Below are 10,000 nucleotides of genomic sequence, written 5' to 3'. Positions count from 1 at the left end.
GCAATTCCCTTGATTAAACTGTAATTCGAAGGTGAAAACTTGAGATGGATGTCAATGGCAGCGGCCGACGTGGTGAATCTCGGACTCATCTTGCTGGAACAGGTTTCTACACTCAGCCCCTCTCCCCTCTCTCCCTTCTCCCCCTCCCCCCCTCTCTCTTTCTCTTTCTCTTTCTCTTTCTCTTTCTCTTTCTGAATCTCTTACTCATCTTGCTGGAACACTCAGCCCTTCTCCCCTCATTCTCCTTCTCCTCCTCTCCCCCTTCTCCCCTCTCCCCCCTTCTCCCCCCCACTCTCTTTCTCTTTCTCTTTCTCTTTCTGAATCTCTTACTCATCATGCTGGAACAGTTTTCTACACAGCCCCTCTCACCTATCTCCCCCTCTCTTCCCTTCTCCTCCCTTCTCCCCTTCTCTCCCTTTCTTCCCTTCTCTCCCTTTCTCCCACTCTCCCCTTCTCCCCTATCTGCCCTTCCCTCTCTCCCTCCCTTCATCTCTCCCTCCCTTCTACTCTATTTCTCTCACACTCTCACACTCTCACTTTCCCCGCCCTCTTTCAAGAGTCCACTCTTTGGTTCCGCCCGATTGGTTCTTTTATCGCATTTATTCCTTTCCCGAATTCTCATTGGACCCGAATGGTGTCGCGTCATCGGTTCCGATTGGTCATCCGTTCAAAACGTTGCAATCGTCAGCCCACCAATCACGTCCTCAGGATTTGGAAGCGGTGAAGAACCCGTCGTCAGTGTTGCTTATCATCCTTTTTTTTAAGAAGAACTGCTCCAGACGTCGAATTAAGGTCAATGATTGGTTGAAAGAGGAGATGGGTTAACGAGAGTCGCTGCTTCTCTCTCTCTCTCTCTCTCTCTCTCCCTCCCTCCCCCCCCTCCCTCCCTCCCTCTCCCTCTCCCTCTCTCTCTCTCTCTCTCTCTCTCTCTCTCTCTCTCTCTCTCTCTCTCTCTCTCTCTCTCTCTCTCTCTCTCTCTCTCTCTCTCTCTCTCTCCCTCCCTCCCTCTCTATCTCCCCTCCCTCTCTATCTCCCCTCCCTCCCTCTCTATCTCCCCTCCCTCCCTCCCTTCCATTCCCTCTTTCCTTCCCTCTCCTTTCTCTCTCTCTCTCTCTCTCTCTCTCTCTCTCTCTCTCTCTCTCTCTCTCTCCTCTCCCTCTCTCTCTCTCTCTCTCTCTCTCTCTCTCTCTCTCTCTCTCTCTCTCTCTCTCCCTCTCCTCCTCCTCCTCCTCCTCTCCCTCCTATTCTCTCTCTCTCTCTCTCTCTCTCTCTCTCTCTCTCTCTCCCTTTCTCTCTCCTCTCTTCTCTCTCTTCTCCCTCTCTCCTCTCTATCTCCCTCTCTCTCCTCCCTCCCTCTTTCCTTCCCTCTCCTTTCTCTCTCTCTCTCTCTCTCTCTCTCTCTCTCCCTCTCTCTCTCTCTCTCTCTCTCTCTCTTTTGTTCTCTCTCTCTCTCTCTTCTCTCTCTCTCTCTCTCTCTCTCTCTCTCTCTCTCTCTCTCTCTCTCTCTCTCTCTCTCTCTCTCTCTCTCTCTCTCTCTCTCTCTCTCTCTCTCTCTTTTGCTCTCTCTTGCTCCCTCTTGCTCCCTCTCTATCTCCCCTCCCTCCCTCCCTCCCTCCCATTCCCTCTTTCCTTCCCTCTCCTTTCTCTCTCTCTCTCTCTCTCTCTCTCCCTCTCTCTCTCTCTCTCTCTCTCTCTCTCCTCTCTCTCTCTCTCTCTCTCTCTCTCTTTTGTTCTCTCTTTCTCTCTCTTGCTCTCTCTCTCTCTCCCTCTTCCCCCTCCCTCCCTCCCTCCCTTCCCCTCTTTCCTTCCCTCTCCTTTCTCTCTCTCTCTCTCTCTCTCTCTCTCTCTCTCTCTCTCTCTCTCTCTCTCTCTCTCTCTCTCTCTCTCTCTCTCTCTCTCTCTCTCTCTCTCTCTCTTTTGTTCTCTCTTGCTCTCTCTTGCTCTCTCTCTATCTCCCTCTCTATCTCCCCTCCCTCCCTCCCTCCCTCCCATTCCCTCTTTCCTTCCCTCTCCTTTTTCTTTCTCTCTCTCTCTCTCTCTCTCTCTCTCTCTCTCTCTCTCTCTCTCTCTCTCTCTCTCTCTCTCTCTCTCTCTCTCTCTCTCTCTCTCTCTCTTTTGTTCTCTCCTGCTCTCTCTTGCTCTCTCTTGCTCTCTCTTTATCTCCCTCTCTATCTCCCCTCCCTCCCTCCCTCCCATTCCCTCTTTCCTTCCCTCTTTCCTTCCCTCTCCTTTCTCTCTCTCTCTCTCTCTCTCTCTCTCTCTCTCTCTCTCTCTCTCTCTCTCTCTCTCTCTCTCTCTCTCTCTCTCTCTCTCTCTCTCTCTCACTCTCCACCCTTGATTCCGGAGACGCGAAGTCGCTTCCCGTTTCTAATTGATTGGGATTCGGATGATTGACGCAAATCAGTTGATTTTCTTTCCCTGGCGTCTGGCCGATCTCGAGTCAAGATCCCTGACCACGGGGGATGTCGAGATGCAATTAGATATTCTTCGGGCAGGAAGGCTATTGAGCAGACGCCGCGGAACGAGGTCAAGTCGGGTTGAATTTGAGAAGTGAGGTGAGATTGGATTAAGGTATTGATGCGCTAATTGGGCTGCAACGAAGGTATCGAGATGGCTAGAGCTCCTTGCGTGTAGATTCGGTCTCTTAGGGTCAGATAAAGAGTGGATAAGATATTGTTTTTTGTGTTGCAATTTGCAGGATGTATGACCTGGCATGCCGCGATCGTAATTCATGAACGGCATGGAGATTTACGCGGTCAGCAAGGTCAAAGGTTTTTACTTAGTTTTGACTTGACAAGAAGCTGATAATGTATTTACAGAGAAAAGTTCAAACCATTTTCCTTTTTTTCTGCATAAAAAGTGCATAATTTCTAAATCTGTTAAGGAGGGATACTTTTTTCGGAAGCTTAGACAGTAATGTGTTTGTTAGCAAGCAGGAGAAGGTCATCATTAGCATGTTAATTGCATAATTTAGCTCACTTTAACGTTGCGACTTTCCTATTATGAACAGACGGCCTCCTGGTTTGGCTATCCATTCGGTGTTCAGCGGAGGTTGAACTGCGCGCCACAGGATGGAGCGCTTCTGTGTTCACAATATCTGATTCAATATTTGATTCAGCGTGAATTCACAGTGCTGTTGGCGTAATGAGGGCGTACCGATCCCTCGCCCCCTCCCCTCCCTTCCCCTCCCCCCCTCCCCTCTACCGTGGCCGGCCTGAAACTTGGTCATCATTATCGTTGTCATCGTCATTGGAGCTTTTCATTGGCTGTTGCACCTGCACGATGTAACGTGATTGGCTGACGAGGGATGATCGATGTTGCCCTCCGAGGAGCACAAAAGCCAGCGCCGACACTTTTGATTTTCTCCAGCCATGTGTTATTGCTTGATATTAGTTGCGGAGCGAACATTGCTATGGGAACGGGGGGGGGGTCCAATAGCTCTTCGGGTTGAAATGGAGGGGAGCGAAATAGGTGGTGGACGAGACACGCACACGCGCGCGCGCACACACACAAACACACACACACACACATACACATACACATACAATTGCGTGAGGGAGCGAGAGGGAAAGGGGAGAATTGGTAGAAAACTAGAAGAATGCTAGAAAGATAAGGCACAGTAGATCACAACACTAAAACCTCGTAAACCCGCGAAGGGAAGGGGGAGGAGGGGAGCAGGAGGAGTAAGGAAGAAGGAAATGGTGTGCGCCATCAAAGTGAGTGTACAGAGGTGGACGGGGAAGAGGGTGGGCGTGGGGATTGGGGGGCGGGGCGAAGAGAAAGAGAAAGAGGAAAGGGTAATAGAGTAGGAGCGTGGAGAGGAAGAGGAGGAGGAAAAGAGGGTAAGAGGGGAGCTTGTTTTCAGGAGCCGAGGGGTAAATCGGATTGCATTTTTTGGTGTAATTGTCGGACCTCTTTGTCGCGGGTAATGTTTGTCCGATGGAAGGGGAGGTCTACCGCCGCCGACTCTGCAACGTTGCCAGTAGGTTGCTAAGAGAATGCTCGTAGAGTAGATTGCTATTTTATTTTGCTGTAGTACATTTTTGATAGATTGCTAATCTATTCCTTGGGAATTGATGGTATATTGATTGCTAGTGAGTTACTCTAATAGATTGCCTGTAGATTTCTAACAAACTGCTTCTAGATGGCTGTTAAAGTTCTAATAGGTTACTAGGAGACTGCTAATTGAATTCCAATGGGTTGTTAGAATATGTCTAATAGATTGCTGGATTGACAGACACCGTTGGAGCACTGGGGAAGTGTCGAGATGTCATTTTCATTATCATTATTAGTATTACCATTGTCATCATCATTATCACTTCTATTTTTGTAATACTAATCATTATTATTATTCATATTGATGGCCATATTGATTATTCTTGTTATTGTTACTTATTATCTTTATAATTATCATTATTTTCATTATATCATTATTATTATTATTATTATTATTATTATTAATTATTTTTAGTTTTGCTATTCCTTGGTCGAACTATAAGAAGCAGCCAGTCTCAGCAGCGGAGTTTCCGAATGGTAATTATTACGATTGGTTCGCGTGCAATTGCGTTATAATCACCAGGGCGTGAGAAGGACCTGTTGCCTCGCGAGCTGAGCATTGTTTCCCGGGAATGGAGCGGCGGCGAGCGGGTCGCGTAAGATCTCGCAAGATTCGGAATCAGTGGACAAGCAAGTTGCCAAGTTCTGAAGGAGCGACGCGCAAGAAAACGAATGCCGAAAGCCGTACCATCAACCCCTCTCCCCTCTGGCGCCTCCAATGAGTGCCTTGCACCCAGCAAGTCCGTAGGCCGGGACGACAAGACGGTTCCCCAAGTCCTACCACCTTCAGTCCAGGTCAAAGGCTCCAGATTATAGCCTCGGGCTTGACGCTCGGGAGAAGAGGGAGGTCGAGGCAGCGGGGAAGCCTGGCAGGTCGCACCCGCGGTCGCCTGCAAGGATTCCCACGCTTTGGTTTGCGGAGTTGAAAGTGCATTCGCAATCTCTAAAGGCATGTTAGATTGATTTATCGGCTGAACTTTGGCTGCGCTGTTATTCGAGGGTCGTTCCGGAGCGGTCGTGGCCGGCGAGTGCCTCTCCATCAGTGATAATAGCGTCGCATGGGTAAAGGTCGTTGGGCTAATGCGTGGGATGCTCTTTAGTCCGATGAGAAGCAGTTGTTTGGGTCCTTGCCATCGATATTGGGGCTCGAGCTCTAGCCCCGGGCGCGCTTTCACTAATTATTTAGGTTTGATACGTTTTTTTTTCTTTCTTTTCTTAACAAGAGATTTAAATCATCATGAGATTAAGGGGGAGACCAGAGAATTTGTACATGCCGAGTCATTATTGTCTGGGTCACGGCTCACTGACTTTATATTTACAGCGGCTTCGATTCGAGAATGCGCCTTACAGTGGAATTGTGCAATAGTGTCTGACCCGAGTTATATAGAAATGCCATCGGGAATACTAAGCTCAGAACTAGAACCAGACTGTACCCTGTGAACAGCAGGATTAGCTAATCAGCGAAGGACCGAATAAATCGCATTACCCAGCGGAGGGGCCCTTCCTTATGTTAGGCAGCGGGAAATAGTGCGCCCAGATTCTCAGAAGTGAGAACCCCTGTTAGGTATAGTTACGATGTTGTCACTTGACAATGATTTCGAGTGGAGAAAGCGAGGTTACTGTTAATTCTGCTCTAGGAAGTTCTTGTTTACAATTTCCTTCAAGGTTTGGGAACCTTTGCTAATATGTCACGGATTCGTCTTTTGATAACCACCGCCTTCAAATTATAATTGTGCTAGATTTTGCATCAAAAACTAGGATCTAGGCTAGACCTGTCAGGCCGCGTCCTCGTGTGTGTCGGGAGGAGGGGACCCCCCCCCGTGTCAGCAACGGAGCGAAGCTCGAGCTAATGGCCTCATTAGCTGCCTAAGTGTGACACGGCCTGGAATCTGCCGCGCTTAGACTTCAATGGGAATGTTTGCTCTGTTAGCAGTTACAAGAGTGGCAGTGCAGAAACCTTACTAAATTGTACGGGATAACGCAAAAGGTAAATTAACAAATATAAGCAACAGAAATAACAATAATATGAAAATGATGAGTCTACCGGGAATACTGACAGCTGTAGGAACAATGAATTTTAAAGTATTAAGAATTGGCTTTGTGTTGCGTGTACTCTCAGGGTGTCAGAGGTACGCGCCACTACAGCAAGCTCCAGTCTGACAGTATTAGAAAGATACAAAACCTGGTCGGAGTAAGCATCGCCAACTAAATTCCCATTCTATTTTTGACGCTCGTTTTTTTTCCAGCCGATTTAGGTCTAGGTAAGCATTCAGTGAGGGAAGACGACAGCGCGTAATTCCAGCACGTCGCCGCAGCCGGAAAGCCGAGGAGGAAATCAGGAAACGAAAGTTGTTTACAAGTGGCTTCGCTTCTAAAGTTGCATTCATCACATGATAAGGAGGCTTTTGAGGATATTACCTATTGGAAGGGGGGGGCGAGCGGATGGCAATGAAAGGAGTTAATTAGTGAACGTGCCAACGCTCCAAAGGGGAAGTGGCAATCCGACGCCAAGGCGCTTCTTCGGCCGAGACCACGAACTCAATCCCTTTCTTGTTGCTAATCATCGGCGGCGGCGGCGGCGGAGGAGGAGGAGGCCGGCGAGGCGTTGGCGCGGATCGTGACTATTGCAACACAAGCAACAGTAGACCCCGGATTAATTTCGGGAGGCTGTCAGCGCCGAGAAGAGCAGGGTCGGAGGGGTGGGATGAGGGTTGAGGGGGAGGGGGAAGGGGAGGGGGTGTTGGAAGGAATCAGAGTCGAGTCATTTGACTACGGGAGGGGAAGGAAGAGAAGAGAAAGACACAAAGAAAGAGAAAGAGTTTTGTGTGTGTGTGAAAAGGTAGGTAGATGGAAATGGGAGGATGACGGGAGGGGGAGAGAAGGTGAGGAAACATCGATATGGGAACGGAGGAGGAAGAGGGAGAAGAGCGAATGGAGAGATGGAAGAGATAGAGAGCGAGAGTGATAAAAGTAATCGAATACTTCTGACATTAGCACGAGAGAGAGAGAGAGAGAGAGAGAGAGAGAGAGAGAGAGAGAGAGAGAGAGAGAGAGAGAGAGAGAGAGAGAGAGAGAGAGAGAGCGCCAAGCATAATATTAGATGGGTATTAGAAAAAATAACAAAAAGAGATAACGATAACAAACACGTGTGGCGAACCGAGAGTGTGAGAAAATAGAAAATGAGACGAACTCGAAAGGCTAAAAGAGAGACAAATAAAGAAAGGAACTACGGATGAAAGGGAGAGCAAAATAAACCGTGCATCTGATATGTAGTAGGAGGGGAAGGTGGGGATGGAGAGAGAGGTAAAGGGAGGGGAAGAAGGGAAGGGGGTAAGGAGAGGTGGAAAGGAAGGGGAGGGGAGAGGTAGCACGCCATACTTCATGCAGGCAAGGTTGCTATCGATTTGTTTCAGTTTCTCGAGTAAATTTAGAAGTCTCCCGAAGCTCAAGTTGGACGAGTCGGACCCAAATAGACGACGCGGTTCGAGCCCCTTTTAAGCCTACCTCGCCAGCTGTTCTCTCGCGCCGAAGCAACCAGTTCTTCAGCGTGAGGAGGAATCGTGACAAGACACCCAAGTGGAAAACGTGGAAATGTCATTATCACTGGTGGCGGCGGTGGGGATGCCGATGTGGCACTGGTATAACTGAAACTAGTCGTGGTTGTAGTAATGGTAGTGGTGATATTTGAGTTACGATTGGTTACAATAGTTATATCCCTGGTAGTCATAATAGCAACAGGAGCAGTGGGAATGGTAGCACCCGTGGTGGTAGCGCTGGTACTAGTTCTAGTAGTTAAAGTCTTGGTGATTTTAGTAGCCCCTACACAACGTGGTGTCCCCACAGTTGATTATTGGAGTAGTATATAGGGAGAGGTGTTTACTTAGGACTCGAGAGTTGGCTGTGGTTTGATTGGGGAACGGGAAGGAACTGAGAAAGACGAGGATAAAGGAGAGGGAGGGGAAATTTTTTTTTGGAAAGGGGGCACGGAAGGAGGCCGGGATGGAAGACGAACGAATATAAATGAGTGGTGAAGGTAGGGAGAAGAAAAGGAAGACGACGACGAAGACGAAGACGAGGAAATATGAGGATCTGGACGGAGCAAGAGGAGAAGGTCACTTCCGCTACTTGCGTTTACACTCACTTTGCTTCCGGGAGAGAGAGTCAATAAAATAACATTGACTCAACTGACTAGTATGTCCCGATAAAAGTGAGCTGGGTTGATAACATTTACTCATGTATCTAGGGCGTATTTTTCTCTTTCTTTTCTGCAATCAATTGGACAGTCGAGGTTTGCTTCAATCCGATTTCCATCCGTCCATCATGTGTCAGTGCACAGGCTCATTTTCCTGGGGCTCAAATGTCTGTCTTGATGGGACAATTTTTGTGCCTTTGAATCGTTCTTTCGAAATGAAGGTATTTCGGGCGACTGTTTGCCACGGCGAGCGGCAGTTTGCTGACTTTTAAGGTTATGAATATTCATGGCCATCAGTCCTTGCTTGGCCTTCACTCCTGTCCGGTCTTACACCGACCAAATTGATGTGTATTTCGGTCATGCAGCACGCAAGGGCGCGCTCTGGCTAGCATGTCGTGGACGTGTATACATTGTGTGCAGCCTCTAGAAGTAAATTAGTAATGTTTCTTTCTGTGCGCTAGATTGAAGTAATATTCTACACGCATACGGAAGCGGTATCCGTTCACAAAGTCTTGAAATATGAAGCGCACGAGCGCTCGTGTACGCCGGAATGTCTAAATGTACATGTACAACACAATTTTTTTTCCAGTGAGTTTTGTTTAATTTTGCAATGTTGCTCGGTCGTACGGCAAAAATTCTTTGTATAATTTCTATTGACAAAGTACGTTTGTAAAGGTAATTGTCTGGAGTATTATATAACGTATTTGCATTGTCGTCTACATCATTGTCATGATTATTGCGATATCCCTAATTCCATTATCTTGATTGCGCCTCCAGCAATAATCCCGACGCGATCTCTTCTCTTGGTGTGAGTAGTTTTCAAAAACGTTTTTTTAAATGTTTTTCTCTTTTCTTTTCAGGTAAGTGTTTAATTGGAGGACCAGCTGACGGCGCGCGTTGTCAGGTAAACAGACCGCAGGTGGCGTCGCTGCTCTTCAGGTAAATGCCCCTTCACCTGACGCCATCTGGCCGCAGCTGGCGTCCGGCTCGGGGGAGATAATTGGCGCAGGAGGATTATTACCCATTTTGCTAAATATTTTATCACTCTATTGGATTGCATGTTTATTTATGGGATGCGAAGGTCGGGCTGGGTCCCGGATGAAGCGCACATGTGGCGTATGTAAATCACACCGGGAATCAAAGTGGCTTTAACCAAAGGAGGCATGGCGGGGACTCTGCCAAACCTCTTTTTTTTTTGTGTGTGTGTGTGTGTCAGTGACTATATCTGTGTCTTTGTGTGTTTATTTTCCTGTGTGTTTGTTTTATGACACGAATTAGTGATACTGATATGATTACACATTGCGGAAATATTTGTTGCCACGCGGTCGGGTATTTTATGATCGTATTACCACAGATAGATGCGTGATTCTGGATCGTCGCGTGACTATCTTCCCGCGAGCCTGCTCCCTCGTACAGATGACCTCGGACAATCTTTTTAACCGTCTTTAGCAAATCTATGAATACATACACCGATATAACCGAGAAAGATATATTCTATTTAAAAAGAAAAGTGAACAAACCAAAAAATCTGAAAAAAATAAAGAAGAATGAAAGTTTTCTTTTTCATATATGCGCGGCGAGGTGGCACGGGGGGGGGAGGCAGGGGAGAAGTGATTACCGTTATTATGAGACTTCGGGGAACTGTTTGTCTGCCGAGAGGAAAGACAGGAAAGGTCGAAGGAAGTTGCCAAGACACCGCCGTCTGCGTCCTCCTCCTCCTCCTCCTCCTCCTCCTCCTCCTCCTCCTCCGGC

At 47.8% G+C, this 10,000-nt stretch overlaps 1 protein-coding gene across 9 annotated transcripts in view; it reads left to right on the top strand.

Annotated features, from left to right (window-relative positions):
* The window catches only part of kcc (solute carrier family 12 member kcc), a 385,343-nt gene that overhangs the window by 232,208 nt on the left and 143,135 nt on the right, over window positions 1-10,000 (top strand). The window lies entirely within an intron of this gene.

The sequence above is a fragment of the Penaeus japonicus genome, unplaced genomic scaffold (genome assembly GCF_977035675.1).
Source record: "Penaeus japonicus unplaced genomic scaffold, GWHDUDI00000001_assembly GWHDUDI00000040, whole genome shotgun sequence".
NCBI lineage: Eukaryota > Metazoa > Arthropoda > Malacostraca > Decapoda > Penaeidae > Penaeus > Penaeus japonicus.
The sequence above is the reverse complement of the archived record's forward strand: the minus strand, read 5'-3'. Positions and strand labels throughout refer to the sequence as shown.